Source organism: Danio rerio, chromosome 21 (genome assembly GCF_052040795.2).
Source record: "Danio rerio strain M-AB ecotype USA chromosome 21, GRCz13ab, whole genome shotgun sequence".
NCBI classification, from domain to species: Eukaryota; Metazoa; Chordata; class Actinopteri; order Cypriniformes; family Danionidae; genus Danio; species Danio rerio.
Genome location: NC_141041.1, coordinates 19,795,001 through 19,807,500, shown reverse-complemented (window position 1 = coordinate 19,807,500; position 12,500 = coordinate 19,795,001). Strand labels below are relative to the sequence as shown.

The following is a 12,500-nucleotide window of genomic DNA, read 5'->3' as shown; positions in this document are numbered from 1 at the left end:
TGGTGGACGGAACGTCAAAATGTTAATGTCAATTCTGATTGTGCAGAAAAGGCAAACAAATTTTAGTGAATGATTCAAGACAATTGAAGATGCTGCAACTGAACCTAGGACCATACACCGCTTTCTTAACCCTGTTCATCGTCTATGGACAGAACCTCAAAAGGCTCTTGGAGATGCTGGTGATTGAACCCAGGACCTCATACATGCAAAGCATGCGCTTTACCACTGAGCTACATCCCCAGTTGAAAGGGGAATATTTTTCTTTTTTTTTTCGCCTTTTTACTGTGGTGGACAGAACGTCAAAATGTTTATGTCAATTCTGATTGTGCAGAAAAGGCAAACATATTTTAGTGAATGATTCAAGACGCTGCAACTGAACCTATGACCATACACCACTTTCTTAACCCTGTTCTTCGTCTGTGGACAGAACCTCGAAAGGCTCTTGGAGATACTGGGGATTGAACCCAGCACCTCATACATGCAAAGCATGCGCTCTACCACTGAGATACATCCCCAGTTGAAAGGGGAATATTTTTCTTTTTTTTTCGCCTTTTTACTGTGGTGGATAGAATGTCAAAATGTTTATGTCAATTCTGATTGTGCAGAAAAGGCAAACATATTTTAGTGAATGATTCAAGACAATTGAAGATGCTGCAACTGAACCTAGGACCATACACCGCTTTCCTAACCCTGTTCATCGTCTATGGACAGAACCTCAAAAGGCTCTTGGAGATGCTGGGGATTGAACCCAGGACCTCATACATGCAAAGCATGCGCTCTACCACTGAGCTACATCCCCAGTTGAAAGGGGAATATTTTTCTTTTTTTTTCGCCTTTTTACTGTGGTGGACAGAATGTCAAAATGTTTATGTCAATTCTGATTGTGCAGAAAAGGCAAACATATTTTAGTGAATGATTCAAGACAAACGGTGACACTGCAACTAAACCCAGGACCATACACCGCTTTCTTAACCCTGTTTATCGTCTGTGAACAAAACCTCAAAAGGTTCTTGGAGATGCTGGGGATTGAACCCAGGGCCTCATACATGCGAAGCATGCGCTCTACCACTGAGCTACATCCCCAGTTTAAAGTTGAATAATTTTCTTTTTATTCCGCCTTTTTACTGTGGTGGACAAAATGTCAAAATGTTTATGTCAATTCTGATTGTGCAGAAAAGGCAAACATATTTTAGTGAACGATCCAAGACAATTGATGACGCTGCAACTGAACCTAGGACCATAAACTGCTTTCTTAACCCTGTTTATCGTCTGTGGACAAAACCTTGAAAGGCTTTTGGAGATGCTGGGGATTGAACCCAAGACCTCATACATGCAATGCATGCGCTCTACCACTGAGCTACATCCCCCTGTGAAAACAAACATTTTTTTTTTTGTTTCCACCCTTCTTAGCGTTGTGGACGGAACCTCAAAACGATTAAGTCAATTCTGATTGTGCTGAAAAGGCAAACATATTTTAGTGAATGATTCAAGACAATTGTAGACGCTGCAACTGAACCTAGGACAATCAAAATCTTTCTTTACTCTGTTTGTCTGTGGACAAAACCTCAAAAGGTTCTTGGAGATGCTGGGGATTGAACCCAGGACCTCATACATGCAAAGCATGCGCTCTACCACTGAGCTACATCCCCAGTTGAAAGTTGATAATTTTCTTTTTTTTTTTGCCTTTTTACTGTGGTGGACAGAATGTCAAAATGTTTATGTCAATTCTGATTGTGCAGAAAAGGCAAACATATTTTAGTGAACGATTCAAGACAAACGGTGACACTGCAACTAAACCCAGGACCATACACCGCTTTCTTAACCCTGTTTATCGTCTGTGAACAAAACCTCAAAAGGTTCTTGGAGATGCTGAGGATTGAAGCCAGGGCCTCATACATGCGAAGCATGCGCTCTACCACTGAGCTACATCCCCAGTTGAAAGTTGCATAATTTTCTTTTTATTCCGCCTTTTTACTGTGGTGGACAAAATGTCAAAATGTTTATGTCAATTCTGATTGTGCAGAAAAGGCAAACATATTTTAGTGAATGATTCAAGACAATTGAAGACGCTGCAACTGAACCTATGACCATACACCACTTTCTTAACCCTGTTTATCGTCTGTGGACAGAACCTCAAAAGGCTCTTGGAGATACTGGGAATTGAACCCAAGACCTCATACATGCAAAGCATGTGCTCTACCACTGAGCTACATCCCCAGTTGAAAAAGTAATATTTTTCTTTTATTCCGCCTTTTTACTGTGGTGGACAGAACGTCAAAATGTTTATGTCAATTCTGATTGTGCAGAAAAGGCAAACATATTTTAGTGAACGATTCAAGACAATTGAAGATGCTGCAACTGAACCTAGGACCATACACCGCTTTCCTAAACCTGTTCATCGTATATGGACAGAACCTCAAAAGGCTCTTGGAGATGCTGGGGATTAAACCCAGGACGTCATACATGCAAAGCATGTGCTCTACCACTGAGCTACATCCCCAGTTTAAAGGGGAATATTGTTCTTTTTTTCGCCTTTTTACTGTGGTGGACAGAATGTCAAAACGTTTATGTCAATTCTGATTGTGCAGAAAAGGCAAACATATTTTAGTGAATGAATCAAGACAATTGAAGACGCTGCAACTGAACCTAGGACAGCTTTCTTAACCCTCAAAATCAACAGCTTTCTTAACCCTGTTTGTCTGTGGACAAAACCTCAAAAAGTTCTTGGAGATGCTGGGGATTGAACCCAGGACCTCATACATGCAAGGCATGCGCTCTACCAATGAGCTACATCCCCAGTTGAAAGGGTAATATTTTCTTTTTTTTTTTTTACCTTTTTACTGTGGTGGACAGAATGTCAAAATGTTTGTCAATTCTGATTGTGCAGAAAAGGCAAACATATTTTAGTGAATGATTCAAGACAAACGGTGACACTGCAACTAAACCCAGGACCATACACCGCTTTCTCAACCCTGTTTATCGTCTGTGAACAAAACCTCAAAAGGTTCTTGGAGATGCTGGGGATTGAACCCAGGGCCTCATACATGCGAAGCATGCCCTCTACCACTGAGCTACATCCCCAGTTGAGAGTTGAAAAATTTTCTTTTTATTCCGCTATTTTACTGTGGTGGACAAAATGTCAAAATGTTTATGTCAATTCTGATTGTGCAGAAAAGGCAAACATATTTTAGTGAATGAATCAAGACAATTGAAGACGCTGCAACTGAACCTAGGACAGCTTTCTTAACCCTCAAAATCAACAGCTTTCTTAACCCTGTTTGTCTGTGGACAAAACCTCAAAAGGTTCTTGGAGATGCTGGGGATTGAACCCAGGCCCTCATACATGCAAAGCATGCGCTCTACCACTGAGCTACATCCCCGGTTGAAAGGGTAATATTTTTCTTTTTATTCCGCCTTTTTACTGTGGTAGACAGAACATCAAAATGTTTATGTCAATTCTGATTGTGCTGAAAAGGCAAACATATTTTAGTGAACGATTCAAGACAATTGAAGACGCTGCAACTGAACCTAGGACCATAAACTGCTTTCTTAACCCTGTTTATCGTCTGTGGACAGAACCTTGAAAGGCTCTTGGAGATGCTGGGGATTGAACCCAGGACCTCATACATGCAAAGCATGCGCTCTACCACTGAGCTACATCCCCGGTTGAAAGGGTAATATTTTTCTTTTTATTCCGCCTTTTTACTGTGGTAGACAGAACATCAAAATGTTTATGTCAATTCTGATTGTGCTGAAAAGGCAAACATATTTTAGTGAACGATTCAAGACAATTGAAGACGCTGCAACTGAACCTAGGACCATAAACTGCTTTCTTAACCCTGTTTATCGTCTGTGGACAGAACCTTGAAAGGCTCTTGGAGATGCTGGGGATTGAACCCAGGACCTCATACATGCAAAGCATGCGCTCTACCACTGAGCTACATCCCCCTGTGTAAACAAACATTTTTTTTTTGTTTTCCCCCTTCTTAGGGTTGTGGACGGAACCTCAAAACGATTAAGTCAATTCTGATTGTGCGGAAAAGGCAAACATATTTTAGTGAATGATTCAAGACAATTGTAGACGCTGCAACTGAACCTAGGACAATCAAAATCTTTCTTTACCCTGTTTGTCTGTGGACAAAACCTCAAAAGGCTCTTGGAGATGCTGGGGATTGAGTCCAGGACCTCATACATGCAAAGAATGCGCTCTACCACCGAGCTACATCCCCAGTTGAACGTTGAGTGTTTTTCTGTTTATTCCGCCTTTTTACTGTGGTGGACGGAACGTCAAAATGTTTATGTCAATTCTGATTGTGCAGAAAAGGCAAACATATTTTAGTGAATGATTCAAGACAAACGGTGACACTGCAACTAAACCCAGGACCATACACCGCTTTCTCAACCCTGTTTATCGTCTGTGAACAGAATCTCAAAAGGCTCTTGGAGATGCTGGGGATTGAACCCAGGACCTCATACATGCGAAGCATGCGCTCTACCACTGAGCTACATCCCCAGTTGAAAGTTGATTATTTTTCTTTTTTTTTCGCCTTTTTACTGTGGTGGACGGAACGTCAAAATGTTAATGTCAATTCTGATTGTGCAGAAAAGGCAAACAAATTTTAGTGAATGATTCAAGACAATTGAAGATGCTGCAACTGAACCTAGGACCATACACCGCTTTCTTAACCCTGTTCATCGTCTATGGACAGAACCTCAAAAGGCTCTTGGAGATGCTGGTGATTGAACCCAGGACCTCATACATGCAAAGCATGCGCTTTACCACTGAGCTACATCCCCAGTTGAAAGGGGAATATTTTTCTTTTTTTTTTCGCCTTTTTACTGTGGTGGACAGAACGTCAAAATGTTTATGTCAATTCTGATTGTGCAGAAAAGGCAAACATATTTTAGTGAATGATTCAAGACGCTGCAACTGAACCTATGACCATACACCACTTTCTTAACCCTGTTCTTCGTCTGTGGACAGAACCTCGAAAGGCTCTTGGAGATACTGGGGATTGAACCCAGCACCTCATACATGCAAAGCATGCGCTCTACCACTGAGATACATCCCCAGTTGAAAGGGGAATATTTTTCTTTTTTTTTCGCCTTTTTACTGTGGTGGATAGAATGTCAAAATGTTTATGTCAATTCTGATTGTGCAGAAAAGGCAAACATATTTTAGTGAATGATTCAAGACAATTGAAGATGCTGCAACTGAACCTAGGACCATACACCGCTTTCCTAACCCTGTTCATCGTCTATGGACAGAACCTCAAAAGGCTCTTGGAGATGCTGGGGATTGAACCCAGGACCTCATACATGCAAAGCATGCGCTCTACCACTGAGCTACATCCCCAGTTGAAAGGGGAATATTTTTCTTTTTTTTTCGCCTTTTTACTGTGGTGGACAGAATGTCAAAATGTTTATGTCAATTCTGATTGTGCAGAAAAGGCAAACATATTTTAGTGAATGATTCAAGACAAACGGTGACACTGCAACTAAACCCAGGACCATACACCGCTTTCTTAACCCTGTTTATCGTCTGTGAACAAAACCTCAAAAGGTTCTTGGAGATGCTGGGGATTGAACCCAGGGCCTCATACATGCGAAGCATGCGCTCTACCACTGAGCTACATCCCCAGTTTAAAGTTGAATAATTTTCTTTTTATTCCGCCTTTTTACTGTGGTGGACAAAATGTCAAAATGTTTATGTCAATTCTGATTGTGCAGAAAAGGCAAACATATTTTAGTGAACGATCCAAGACAATTGATGACGCTGCAACTGAACCTAGGACCATAAACTGCTTTCTTAACCCTGTTTATCGTCTGTGGACAAAACCTTGAAAGGCTTTTGGAGATGCTGGGGATTGAACCCAAGACCTCATACATGCAATGCATGCGCTCTACCACTGAGCTACATCCCCCTGTGAAAACAAACATTTTTTTTTTTGTTTCCACCCTTCTTAGCGTTGTGGACGGAACCTCAAAACGATTAAGTCAATTCTGATTGTGCTGAAAAGGCAAACATATTTTAGTGAATGATTCAAGACAATTGTAGACGCTGCAACTGAACCTAGGACAATCAAAATCTTTCTTTACTCTGTTTGTCTGTGGACAAAACCTCAAAAGGTTCTTGGAGATGCTGGGGATTGAACCCAGGACCTCATACATGCAAAGCATGCGCTCTACCACTGAGCTACATCCCCAGTTGAAAGTTGATAATTTTCTTTTTTTTTTTTGCCTTTTTACTGTGGTGGACAGAATGTCAAAATGTTTATGTCAATTCTGATTGTGCAGAAAAGGCAAACATATTTTAGTGAACGATTCAAGACAAACGGTGACACTGCAACTAAACCCAGGACCATACACCGCTTTCTTAACCCTGTTTATCGTCTGTGAACAAAACCTCAAAAGGTTCTTGGAGATGCTGAGGATTGAAGCCAGGGCCTCATACATGCGAAGCATGCGCTCTACCACTGAGCTACATCCCCAGTTGAAAGTTGCATAATTTTCTTTTTATTCCGCCTTTTTACTGTGGTGGACAAAATGTCAAAATGTTTATGTCAATTCTGATTGTGCAGAAAAGGCAAACATATTTTAGTGAATGATTCAAGACAATTGAAGACGCTGCAACTGAACCTATGACCATACACCACTTTCTTAACCCTGTTTATCGTCTGTGGACAGAACCTCAAAAGGCTCTTGGAGATACTGGGAATTGAACCCAAGACCTCATACATGCAAAGCATGTGCTCTACCACTGAGCTACATCCCCAGTTGAAAAAGTAATATTTTTCTTTTATTCCGCCTTTTTACTGTGGTGGACAGAACGTCAAAATGTTTATGTCAATTCTGATTGTGCAGAAAAGGCAAACATATTTTAGTGAACGATTCAAGACAATTGAAGATGCTGCAACTGAACCTAGGACCATACACCGCTTTCCTAAACCTGTTCATCGTATATGGACAGAACCTCAAAAGGCTCTTGGAGATGCTGGGGATTAAACCCAGGACGTCATACATGCAAAGCATGTGCTCTACCACTGAGCTACATCCCCAGTTTAAAGGGGAATATTGTTCTTTTTTTTCGCCTTTTTACTGTGGTGGACAGAATGTCAAAATGTTTATGTCAATTCTGATTGTGCAGAAAAGGCAAACATATTTTAGTGAATGAATCAAGACAATTGAAGACGCTGCAACTGAACCTAGGACCATAAACTGCTTTCTTAACCCTGCTTATCGTCTGTGGACAGAACCTTGAAAGGCTCTTGGAGATGCTGGGGATTGAACCCAGGACCTCATACATGCAAAGCTTGCGCTCTACCACTGAGCTACATCCCCAGTTGAAAGGGTAATATTTTTCTTTTTATTCCGCCTTTTTCTGTGGTAGACAGAACATCAAAATGTTTATGTCAATTCTGATTGTGCAGAAAAGGCAAACATATTTTAGTGAACGATTCAAGACAATTGATGACGCTGCAACTGAACCTAGGACCATAAACTGCTTTCTTAACCCTGTTTATCGTCTGTGGACAGAACCTTGAAAGGCTCTTGGAGATGCTGGGGATTGAACCCAGAACCTCATACATGCAAAGCATGCGCTCTACCACTGAGCTACATCCCCCTGTCAAAACAAACATTTTTTTTTCTTTTCCCTCTTCTTAGGGTTGTGGACGGAACCTCAAAACGATTAAGTCAATTCTGATTGTGCGGAAAAGGCAAACATATTTTAGTGAATGATTCAAGACAATTGTAGACGCTGCAACTGAACCTAGGACAATCAAAATCTTTATTTACCCTGTTTGTCTGTGGACAAAACCTCAAAAGGTTCTTGGAGATGCTGGGGATTGAACCCAGGACCTCATACATGCAAAGCATGCGCTCTACCACTGAGCTACATCCCCAATTGAACGTTGAGTATTTTTCTGTTTATTCCGCCTTTTTACTGTGGTGGACGGAACGTCAAAATGTTTATGTCAATTCTGATTGTGCAGAAAAGGCAAACATATTTTAGTGAATGATTCAAGACAAACGGTGACACTGCAACTAAACCCAGGACCATACACCGCTTTCTCAACCCTGTTTATCGTCTGTGAACAGAATCTCAAAAGGCTCTTGGAGATGCTGGGGATTGAACCCAGGACCTCATACATGCGAAGCATGCGCTCTACCACTGAGCTACATCCCCAGTTGAAACGGTAATATTTTTCTTTTATTCCGCCTTTTTACTGTGGTGGACGGAACGTCAAAATGTTAATGTCAATTCTGATTGTGCAGAAAAGGCAAACAAATTTTAGTGAATGATTCAAGACAATTGAAGATGCTGCAACTGAACCTAGGACCATACACCGCTTTCTTAACCCTGTTCATCGTCTATGGACAGAACCTCAAAAGGCTCTTGGAGATGCTGGTGATTGAACCCAGGACCTCATACATGCAAAGCATGCGCTTTACCACTGAGCTACATCCCCAGTTGAAAGGGGAATATTTTTCTTTTTTTTTTCGCCTTTTTACTGTGGTGGACAGAACGTCAAAATGTTTATGTCAATTCTGATTGTGCAGAAAAGGCAAACATATTTTAGTGAATGATTCAAGACGCTGCAACTGAACCTATGACCATACACCACTTTCTTAACCCTGTTCTTCGTCTGTGGACAGAACCTCGAAAGGCTCTTGGAGATACTGGGGATTGAACCCAGCACCTCATACATGCAAAGCATGCGCTCTACCACTGAGATACATCCCCAGTTGAAAGGGGAATATTTTTCTTTTTTTTTCGCCTTTTTACTGTGGTGGATAGAATGTCAAAATGTTTATGTCAATTCTGATTGTGCAGAAAAGGCAAACATATTTTAGTGAATGATTCAAGACAATTGAAGATGCTGCAACTGAACCTAGGACCATACACCGCTTTCCTAACCCTGTTCATCGTCTATGGACAGAACCTCAAAAGGCTCTTGGAGATGCTGGGGATTGAACCCAGGACCTCATACATGCAAAGCATGCGCTCTACCACTGAGCTACATCCCCAGTTGAAAGGGGAATATTTTTCTTTTTTTTTCGCCTTTTTACTGTGGTGGACAGAATGTCAAAATGTTTATGTCAATTCTGATTGTGCAGAAAAGGCAAACATATTTTAGTGAATGATTCAAGACAAACGGTGACACTGCAACTAAACCCAGGACCATACACCGCTTTCTTAACCCTGTTTATCGTCTGTGAACAAAACCTCAAAAGGTTCTTGGAGATGCTGGGGATTGAACCCAGGGCCTCATACATGCGAAGCATGCGCTCTACCACTGAGCTACATCCCCAGTTTAAAGTTGAATAATTTTCTTTTTATTCCGCCTTTTTACTGTGGTGGACAAAATGTCAAAATGTTTATGTCAATTCTGATTGTGCAGAAAAGGCAAACATATTTTAGTGAACGATCCAAGACAATTGATGACGCTGCAACTGAACCTAGGACCATAAACTGCTTTCTTAACCCTGTTTATCGTCTGTGGACAAAACCTTGAAAGGCTTTTGGAGATGCTGGGGATTGAACCCAAGACCTCATACATGCAATGCATGCGCTCTACCACTGAGCTACATCCCCCTGTGAAAACAAACATTTTTTTTTTTGTTTCCACCCTTCTTAGCGTTGTGGACGGAACCTCAAAACGATTAAGTCAATTCTGATTGTGCTGAAAAGGCAAACATATTTTAGTGAATGATTCAAGACAATTGTAGACGCTGCAACTGAACCTAGGACAATCAAAATCTTTCTTTACTCTGTTTGTCTGTGGACAAAACCTCAAAAGGTTCTTGGAGATGCTGGGGATTGAACCCAGGACCTCATACATGCAAAGCATGCGCTCTACCACTGAGCTACATCCCCAGTTGAAAGTTGATAATTTTCTTTTTTTTTTTGCCTTTTTACTGTGGTGGACAGAATGTCAAATGGTTTATGTCAATTCTGATTGTGCAGAAAAGGCAAACATATTTTAGTGAACGATTCAAAACAAACGGTGACACTGCAACTAAACCCAGGACCATACACCGCTTTCTTAACCCTGTTTATCGTCTGTGAACAAAACCTCAAAAGGTTCTTGGAGATGCTGAGGATTGAAGCCAGGGCCTCATACATGCGAAGCATGCGCTCTACCACTGAGCTACATCCCCAGTTGAAAGTTGCATAATTTTCTTTTTATTCCGCCTTTTTACTGTGGTGGACAAAATGTCAAAATGTTTATGTCAATTCTGATTGTGCAGAAAAGGCAAACATATTTTAGTGAATGATTCAAGACAATTGAAGATGCTGCAACTGAACCTAGGACCATACACCGCTTTCTCAACCCTGTTTATCGTCTGTGAACAGAATCTCAAAAGGCTCTTGGAGATGCTGGGGATTGAACCCAGGACCTCATACATGCGAAGCATGCGCTCTACCACTGAGCTACATCCCCAGTTGAAACGGTAATATTTTTCTTTTATTCCGCCTTTTTACTGTGGTGGACGGAACGTCAAAATGTTAATGTCAATTCTGATTGTGCAGAAAAGGCAAACAAATTTTAGTGAATGATTCAAGACAATTGAAGATGCTGCAACTGAACCTAGGACCATACACCGCTTTCTTAACCCTGTTCATCGTCTATGGACAGAACCTCAAAAGGCTCTTGGAGATGCTGGTGATTGAACCCAGGACCTCATACATGCAAAGCATGCGCTTTACCACTGAGCTACATCCCCAGTTGAAAGGGGAATATTTTTCTTTTTTTTTTCGCCTTTTTACTGTGGTGGACAGAACGTCAAAATGTTTATGTCAATTCTGATTGTGCAGAAAAGGCAAACATATTTTAGTGAATGATTCAAGACGCTGCAACTGAACCTATGACCATACACCACTTTCTTAACCCTGTTCTTCGTCTGTGGACAGAACCTCGAAAGGCTCTTGGAGATACTGGGGATTGAACCCAGCACCTCATACATGCAAAGCATGCGCTCTACCACTGAGATACATCCCCAGTTGAAAGGGGAATATTTTTCTTTTTTTTTCGCCTTTTTACTGTGGTGGATAGAATGTCAAAATGTTTATGTCAATTCTGATTGTGCAGAAAAGGCAAACATATTTTAGTGAATGATTCAAGACAATTGAAGATGCTGCAACTGAACCTAGGACCATACACCGCTTTCCTAACCCTGTTCATCGTCTATGGACAGAACCTCAAAAGGCTCTTGGAGATGCTGGGGATTGAACCCAGGACCTCATACATGCAAAGCATGCGCTCTACCACTGAGCTACATCCCCAGTTGAAAGGGGAATATTTTTCTTTTTTTTTCGCCTTTTTACTGTGGTGGACAGAATGTCAAAATGTTTATGTCAATTCTGATTGTGCAGAAAAGGCAAACATATTTTAGTGAATGATTCAAGACAAACGGTGACACTGCAACTAAACCCAGGACCATACACCGCTTTCTTAACCCTGTTTATCGTCTGTGAACAAAACCTCAAAAGGTTCTTGGAGATGCTGGGGATTGAACCCAGGGCCTCATACATGCGAAGCATGCGCTCTACCACTGAGCTACATCCCCAGTTTAAAGTTGAATAATTTTCTTTTTATTCCGCCTTTTTACTGTGGTGGACAAAATGTCAAAATGTTTATGTCAATTCTGATTGTGCAGAAAAGGCAAACATATTTTAGTGAACGATCCAAGACAATTGATGACGCTGCAACTGAACCTAGGACCATAAACTGCTTTCTTAACCCTGTTTATCGTCTGTGGACAAAACCTTGAAAGGCTTTTGGAGATGCTGGGGATTGAACCCAAGACCTCATACATGCAATGCATGCGCTCTACCACTGAGCTACATCCCCCTGTGAAAACAAACATTTTTTTTTTTGTTTCCACCCTTCTTAGCGTTGTGGACGGAACCTCAAAACGATTAAGTCAATTCTGATTGTGCTGAAAAGGCAAACATATTTTAGTGAATGATTCAAGACAATTGTAGACGCTGCAACTGAACCTAGGACAATCAAAATCTTTCTTTACTCTGTTTGTCTGTGGACAAAACCTCAAAAGGTTCTTGGAGATGCTGGGGATTGAACCCAGGACCTCATACATGCAAAGCATGCGCTCTACCACTGAGCTACATCCCCAGTTGAAAGTTGATAATTTTCTTTTTTTTTTTGCCTTTTTACTGTGGTGGACAGAATGTCAAATGGTTTATGTCAATTCTGATTGTGCAGAAAAGGCAAACATATTTTAGTGAACGATTCAAAACAAACGGTGACACTGCAACTAAACCCAGGACCATACACCGCTTTCTTAACCCTGTTTATCGTCTGTGAACAAAACCTCAAAAGGTTCTTGGAGATGCTGAGGATTGAAGCCAGGGCCTCATACATGCGAAGCATGCGCTCTACCACTGAGCTACATCCCCAGTTGAAAGTTGCATAATTTTCTTTTTATTCCGCCTTTTTACTGTGGTGGACAAAATGTCAAAATGTTTATGTCAA

The 12,500-nt window shown here is 41.2% G+C and overlaps 43 non-coding genes across 43 annotated transcripts; all 43 read right to left on the bottom strand.

The window, feature by feature from the left end:
* Window positions 1-168: 168 nt before the first annotated feature.
* Window positions 169-240, bottom strand: trnaa-ugc (transfer RNA alanine (anticodon UGC)). The gene has a single exon. It is a non-coding gene; the product is annotated as a tRNA-Ala (tRNA).
* A 203-nt stretch (window positions 241-443) lies between these two features.
* trnaa-ugc (transfer RNA alanine (anticodon UGC)) lies at window positions 444-515 on the bottom strand. The gene has a single exon. It is a non-coding gene; the product is annotated as a tRNA-Ala (tRNA).
* Window positions 516-727: 212 nt separating this feature from the next.
* Window positions 728-799, bottom strand: trnaa-ugc (transfer RNA alanine (anticodon UGC)). The gene has a single exon. It is a non-coding gene; the product is annotated as a tRNA-Ala (tRNA).
* A 212-nt stretch (window positions 800-1,011) lies between these two features.
* Window positions 1,012-1,083, bottom strand: trnaa-ugc (transfer RNA alanine (anticodon UGC)). Its single transcript has one exon. It is a non-coding gene; the product is annotated as a tRNA-Ala (tRNA).
* Window positions 1,084-1,295: 212 nt separating this feature from the next.
* trnaa-ugc (transfer RNA alanine (anticodon UGC)) lies at window positions 1,296-1,367 on the bottom strand. The gene has a single exon. It is a non-coding gene; the product is annotated as a tRNA-Ala (tRNA).
* Window positions 1,368-1,577: 210 nt separating this feature from the next.
* trnaa-ugc (transfer RNA alanine (anticodon UGC)) lies at window positions 1,578-1,649 on the bottom strand. Its single transcript has one exon. It is a non-coding gene; the product is annotated as a tRNA-Ala (tRNA).
* A 212-nt stretch (window positions 1,650-1,861) lies between these two features.
* Window positions 1,862-1,933, bottom strand: trnaa-cgc (transfer RNA alanine (anticodon CGC)). Its single transcript has one exon. It is a non-coding gene; the product is annotated as a tRNA-Ala (tRNA).
* A 212-nt stretch (window positions 1,934-2,145) lies between these two features.
* trnaa-ugc (transfer RNA alanine (anticodon UGC)) lies at window positions 2,146-2,217 on the bottom strand. The gene has a single exon. It is a non-coding gene; the product is annotated as a tRNA-Ala (tRNA).
* A 211-nt stretch (window positions 2,218-2,428) lies between these two features.
* trnaa-ugc (transfer RNA alanine (anticodon UGC)) lies at window positions 2,429-2,500 on the bottom strand. The gene has a single exon. It is a non-coding gene; the product is annotated as a tRNA-Ala (tRNA).
* Window positions 2,501-2,725: 225 nt separating this feature from the next.
* Window positions 2,726-2,797, bottom strand: trnaa-ugc (transfer RNA alanine (anticodon UGC)). Its single transcript has one exon. It is a non-coding gene; the product is annotated as a tRNA-Ala (tRNA).
* A 212-nt stretch (window positions 2,798-3,009) lies between these two features.
* trnaa-ugc (transfer RNA alanine (anticodon UGC)) lies at window positions 3,010-3,081 on the bottom strand. The gene has a single exon. It is a non-coding gene; the product is annotated as a tRNA-Ala (tRNA).
* Window positions 3,082-3,308: 227 nt separating this feature from the next.
* trnaa-ugc (transfer RNA alanine (anticodon UGC)) lies at window positions 3,309-3,380 on the bottom strand. The gene has a single exon. It is a non-coding gene; the product is annotated as a tRNA-Ala (tRNA).
* Window positions 3,381-3,592: 212 nt separating this feature from the next.
* On the bottom strand, window positions 3,593-3,664 carry trnaa-ugc (transfer RNA alanine (anticodon UGC)). Its single transcript has one exon. It is a non-coding gene; the product is annotated as a tRNA-Ala (tRNA).
* A 212-nt stretch (window positions 3,665-3,876) lies between these two features.
* trnaa-ugc (transfer RNA alanine (anticodon UGC)) lies at window positions 3,877-3,948 on the bottom strand. Its single transcript has one exon. It is a non-coding gene; the product is annotated as a tRNA-Ala (tRNA).
* A 493-nt stretch (window positions 3,949-4,441) lies between these two features.
* On the bottom strand, window positions 4,442-4,513 carry trnaa-ugc (transfer RNA alanine (anticodon UGC)). The gene has a single exon. It is a non-coding gene; the product is annotated as a tRNA-Ala (tRNA).
* A 212-nt stretch (window positions 4,514-4,725) lies between these two features.
* Window positions 4,726-4,797, bottom strand: trnaa-ugc (transfer RNA alanine (anticodon UGC)). The gene has a single exon. It is a non-coding gene; the product is annotated as a tRNA-Ala (tRNA).
* Window positions 4,798-5,000: 203 nt separating this feature from the next.
* trnaa-ugc (transfer RNA alanine (anticodon UGC)) lies at window positions 5,001-5,072 on the bottom strand. Its single transcript has one exon. It is a non-coding gene; the product is annotated as a tRNA-Ala (tRNA).
* A 212-nt stretch (window positions 5,073-5,284) lies between these two features.
* Window positions 5,285-5,356, bottom strand: trnaa-ugc (transfer RNA alanine (anticodon UGC)). Its single transcript has one exon. It is a non-coding gene; the product is annotated as a tRNA-Ala (tRNA).
* A 212-nt stretch (window positions 5,357-5,568) lies between these two features.
* On the bottom strand, window positions 5,569-5,640 carry trnaa-cgc (transfer RNA alanine (anticodon CGC)). The gene has a single exon. It is a non-coding gene; the product is annotated as a tRNA-Ala (tRNA).
* A 212-nt stretch (window positions 5,641-5,852) lies between these two features.
* On the bottom strand, window positions 5,853-5,924 carry trnaa-ugc (transfer RNA alanine (anticodon UGC)). Its single transcript has one exon. It is a non-coding gene; the product is annotated as a tRNA-Ala (tRNA).
* Window positions 5,925-6,134: 210 nt separating this feature from the next.
* trnaa-ugc (transfer RNA alanine (anticodon UGC)) lies at window positions 6,135-6,206 on the bottom strand. Its single transcript has one exon. It is a non-coding gene; the product is annotated as a tRNA-Ala (tRNA).
* A 213-nt stretch (window positions 6,207-6,419) lies between these two features.
* Window positions 6,420-6,491, bottom strand: trnaa-cgc (transfer RNA alanine (anticodon CGC)). The gene has a single exon. It is a non-coding gene; the product is annotated as a tRNA-Ala (tRNA).
* A 212-nt stretch (window positions 6,492-6,703) lies between these two features.
* Window positions 6,704-6,775, bottom strand: trnaa-ugc (transfer RNA alanine (anticodon UGC)). The gene has a single exon. It is a non-coding gene; the product is annotated as a tRNA-Ala (tRNA).
* Window positions 6,776-6,986: 211 nt separating this feature from the next.
* On the bottom strand, window positions 6,987-7,058 carry trnaa-ugc (transfer RNA alanine (anticodon UGC)). Its single transcript has one exon. It is a non-coding gene; the product is annotated as a tRNA-Ala (tRNA).
* A 211-nt stretch (window positions 7,059-7,269) lies between these two features.
* trnaa-ugc (transfer RNA alanine (anticodon UGC)) lies at window positions 7,270-7,341 on the bottom strand. Its single transcript has one exon. It is a non-coding gene; the product is annotated as a tRNA-Ala (tRNA).
* Window positions 7,342-7,552: 211 nt separating this feature from the next.
* trnaa-ugc (transfer RNA alanine (anticodon UGC)) lies at window positions 7,553-7,624 on the bottom strand. Its single transcript has one exon. It is a non-coding gene; the product is annotated as a tRNA-Ala (tRNA).
* Window positions 7,625-7,832: 208 nt separating this feature from the next.
* Window positions 7,833-7,904, bottom strand: trnaa-ugc (transfer RNA alanine (anticodon UGC)). Its single transcript has one exon. It is a non-coding gene; the product is annotated as a tRNA-Ala (tRNA).
* A 212-nt stretch (window positions 7,905-8,116) lies between these two features.
* Window positions 8,117-8,188, bottom strand: trnaa-ugc (transfer RNA alanine (anticodon UGC)). The gene has a single exon. It is a non-coding gene; the product is annotated as a tRNA-Ala (tRNA).
* A 211-nt stretch (window positions 8,189-8,399) lies between these two features.
* Window positions 8,400-8,471, bottom strand: trnaa-cgc (transfer RNA alanine (anticodon CGC)). The gene has a single exon. It is a non-coding gene; the product is annotated as a tRNA-Ala (tRNA).
* Window positions 8,472-8,674: 203 nt separating this feature from the next.
* Window positions 8,675-8,746, bottom strand: trnaa-ugc (transfer RNA alanine (anticodon UGC)). The gene has a single exon. It is a non-coding gene; the product is annotated as a tRNA-Ala (tRNA).
* Window positions 8,747-8,958: 212 nt separating this feature from the next.
* trnaa-ugc (transfer RNA alanine (anticodon UGC)) lies at window positions 8,959-9,030 on the bottom strand. The gene has a single exon. It is a non-coding gene; the product is annotated as a tRNA-Ala (tRNA).
* A 212-nt stretch (window positions 9,031-9,242) lies between these two features.
* On the bottom strand, window positions 9,243-9,314 carry trnaa-cgc (transfer RNA alanine (anticodon CGC)). The gene has a single exon. It is a non-coding gene; the product is annotated as a tRNA-Ala (tRNA).
* A 212-nt stretch (window positions 9,315-9,526) lies between these two features.
* On the bottom strand, window positions 9,527-9,598 carry trnaa-ugc (transfer RNA alanine (anticodon UGC)). Its single transcript has one exon. It is a non-coding gene; the product is annotated as a tRNA-Ala (tRNA).
* A 210-nt stretch (window positions 9,599-9,808) lies between these two features.
* On the bottom strand, window positions 9,809-9,880 carry trnaa-ugc (transfer RNA alanine (anticodon UGC)). Its single transcript has one exon. It is a non-coding gene; the product is annotated as a tRNA-Ala (tRNA).
* A 212-nt stretch (window positions 9,881-10,092) lies between these two features.
* Window positions 10,093-10,164, bottom strand: trnaa-ugc (transfer RNA alanine (anticodon UGC)). Its single transcript has one exon. It is a non-coding gene; the product is annotated as a tRNA-Ala (tRNA).
* Window positions 10,165-10,376: 212 nt separating this feature from the next.
* Window positions 10,377-10,448, bottom strand: trnaa-ugc (transfer RNA alanine (anticodon UGC)). Its single transcript has one exon. It is a non-coding gene; the product is annotated as a tRNA-Ala (tRNA).
* Window positions 10,449-10,659: 211 nt separating this feature from the next.
* Window positions 10,660-10,731, bottom strand: trnaa-cgc (transfer RNA alanine (anticodon CGC)). The gene has a single exon. It is a non-coding gene; the product is annotated as a tRNA-Ala (tRNA).
* Window positions 10,732-10,934: 203 nt separating this feature from the next.
* Window positions 10,935-11,006, bottom strand: trnaa-ugc (transfer RNA alanine (anticodon UGC)). Its single transcript has one exon. It is a non-coding gene; the product is annotated as a tRNA-Ala (tRNA).
* Window positions 11,007-11,218: 212 nt separating this feature from the next.
* trnaa-ugc (transfer RNA alanine (anticodon UGC)) lies at window positions 11,219-11,290 on the bottom strand. Its single transcript has one exon. It is a non-coding gene; the product is annotated as a tRNA-Ala (tRNA).
* Window positions 11,291-11,502: 212 nt separating this feature from the next.
* Window positions 11,503-11,574, bottom strand: trnaa-ugc (transfer RNA alanine (anticodon UGC)). The gene has a single exon. It is a non-coding gene; the product is annotated as a tRNA-Ala (tRNA).
* Window positions 11,575-11,786: 212 nt separating this feature from the next.
* trnaa-cgc (transfer RNA alanine (anticodon CGC)) lies at window positions 11,787-11,858 on the bottom strand. Its single transcript has one exon. It is a non-coding gene; the product is annotated as a tRNA-Ala (tRNA).
* A 210-nt stretch (window positions 11,859-12,068) lies between these two features.
* trnaa-ugc (transfer RNA alanine (anticodon UGC)) lies at window positions 12,069-12,140 on the bottom strand. Its single transcript has one exon. It is a non-coding gene; the product is annotated as a tRNA-Ala (tRNA).
* Window positions 12,141-12,352: 212 nt separating this feature from the next.
* Window positions 12,353-12,424, bottom strand: trnaa-ugc (transfer RNA alanine (anticodon UGC)). The gene has a single exon. It is a non-coding gene; the product is annotated as a tRNA-Ala (tRNA).
* Window positions 12,425-12,500: the final 76 nt, after the last annotated feature.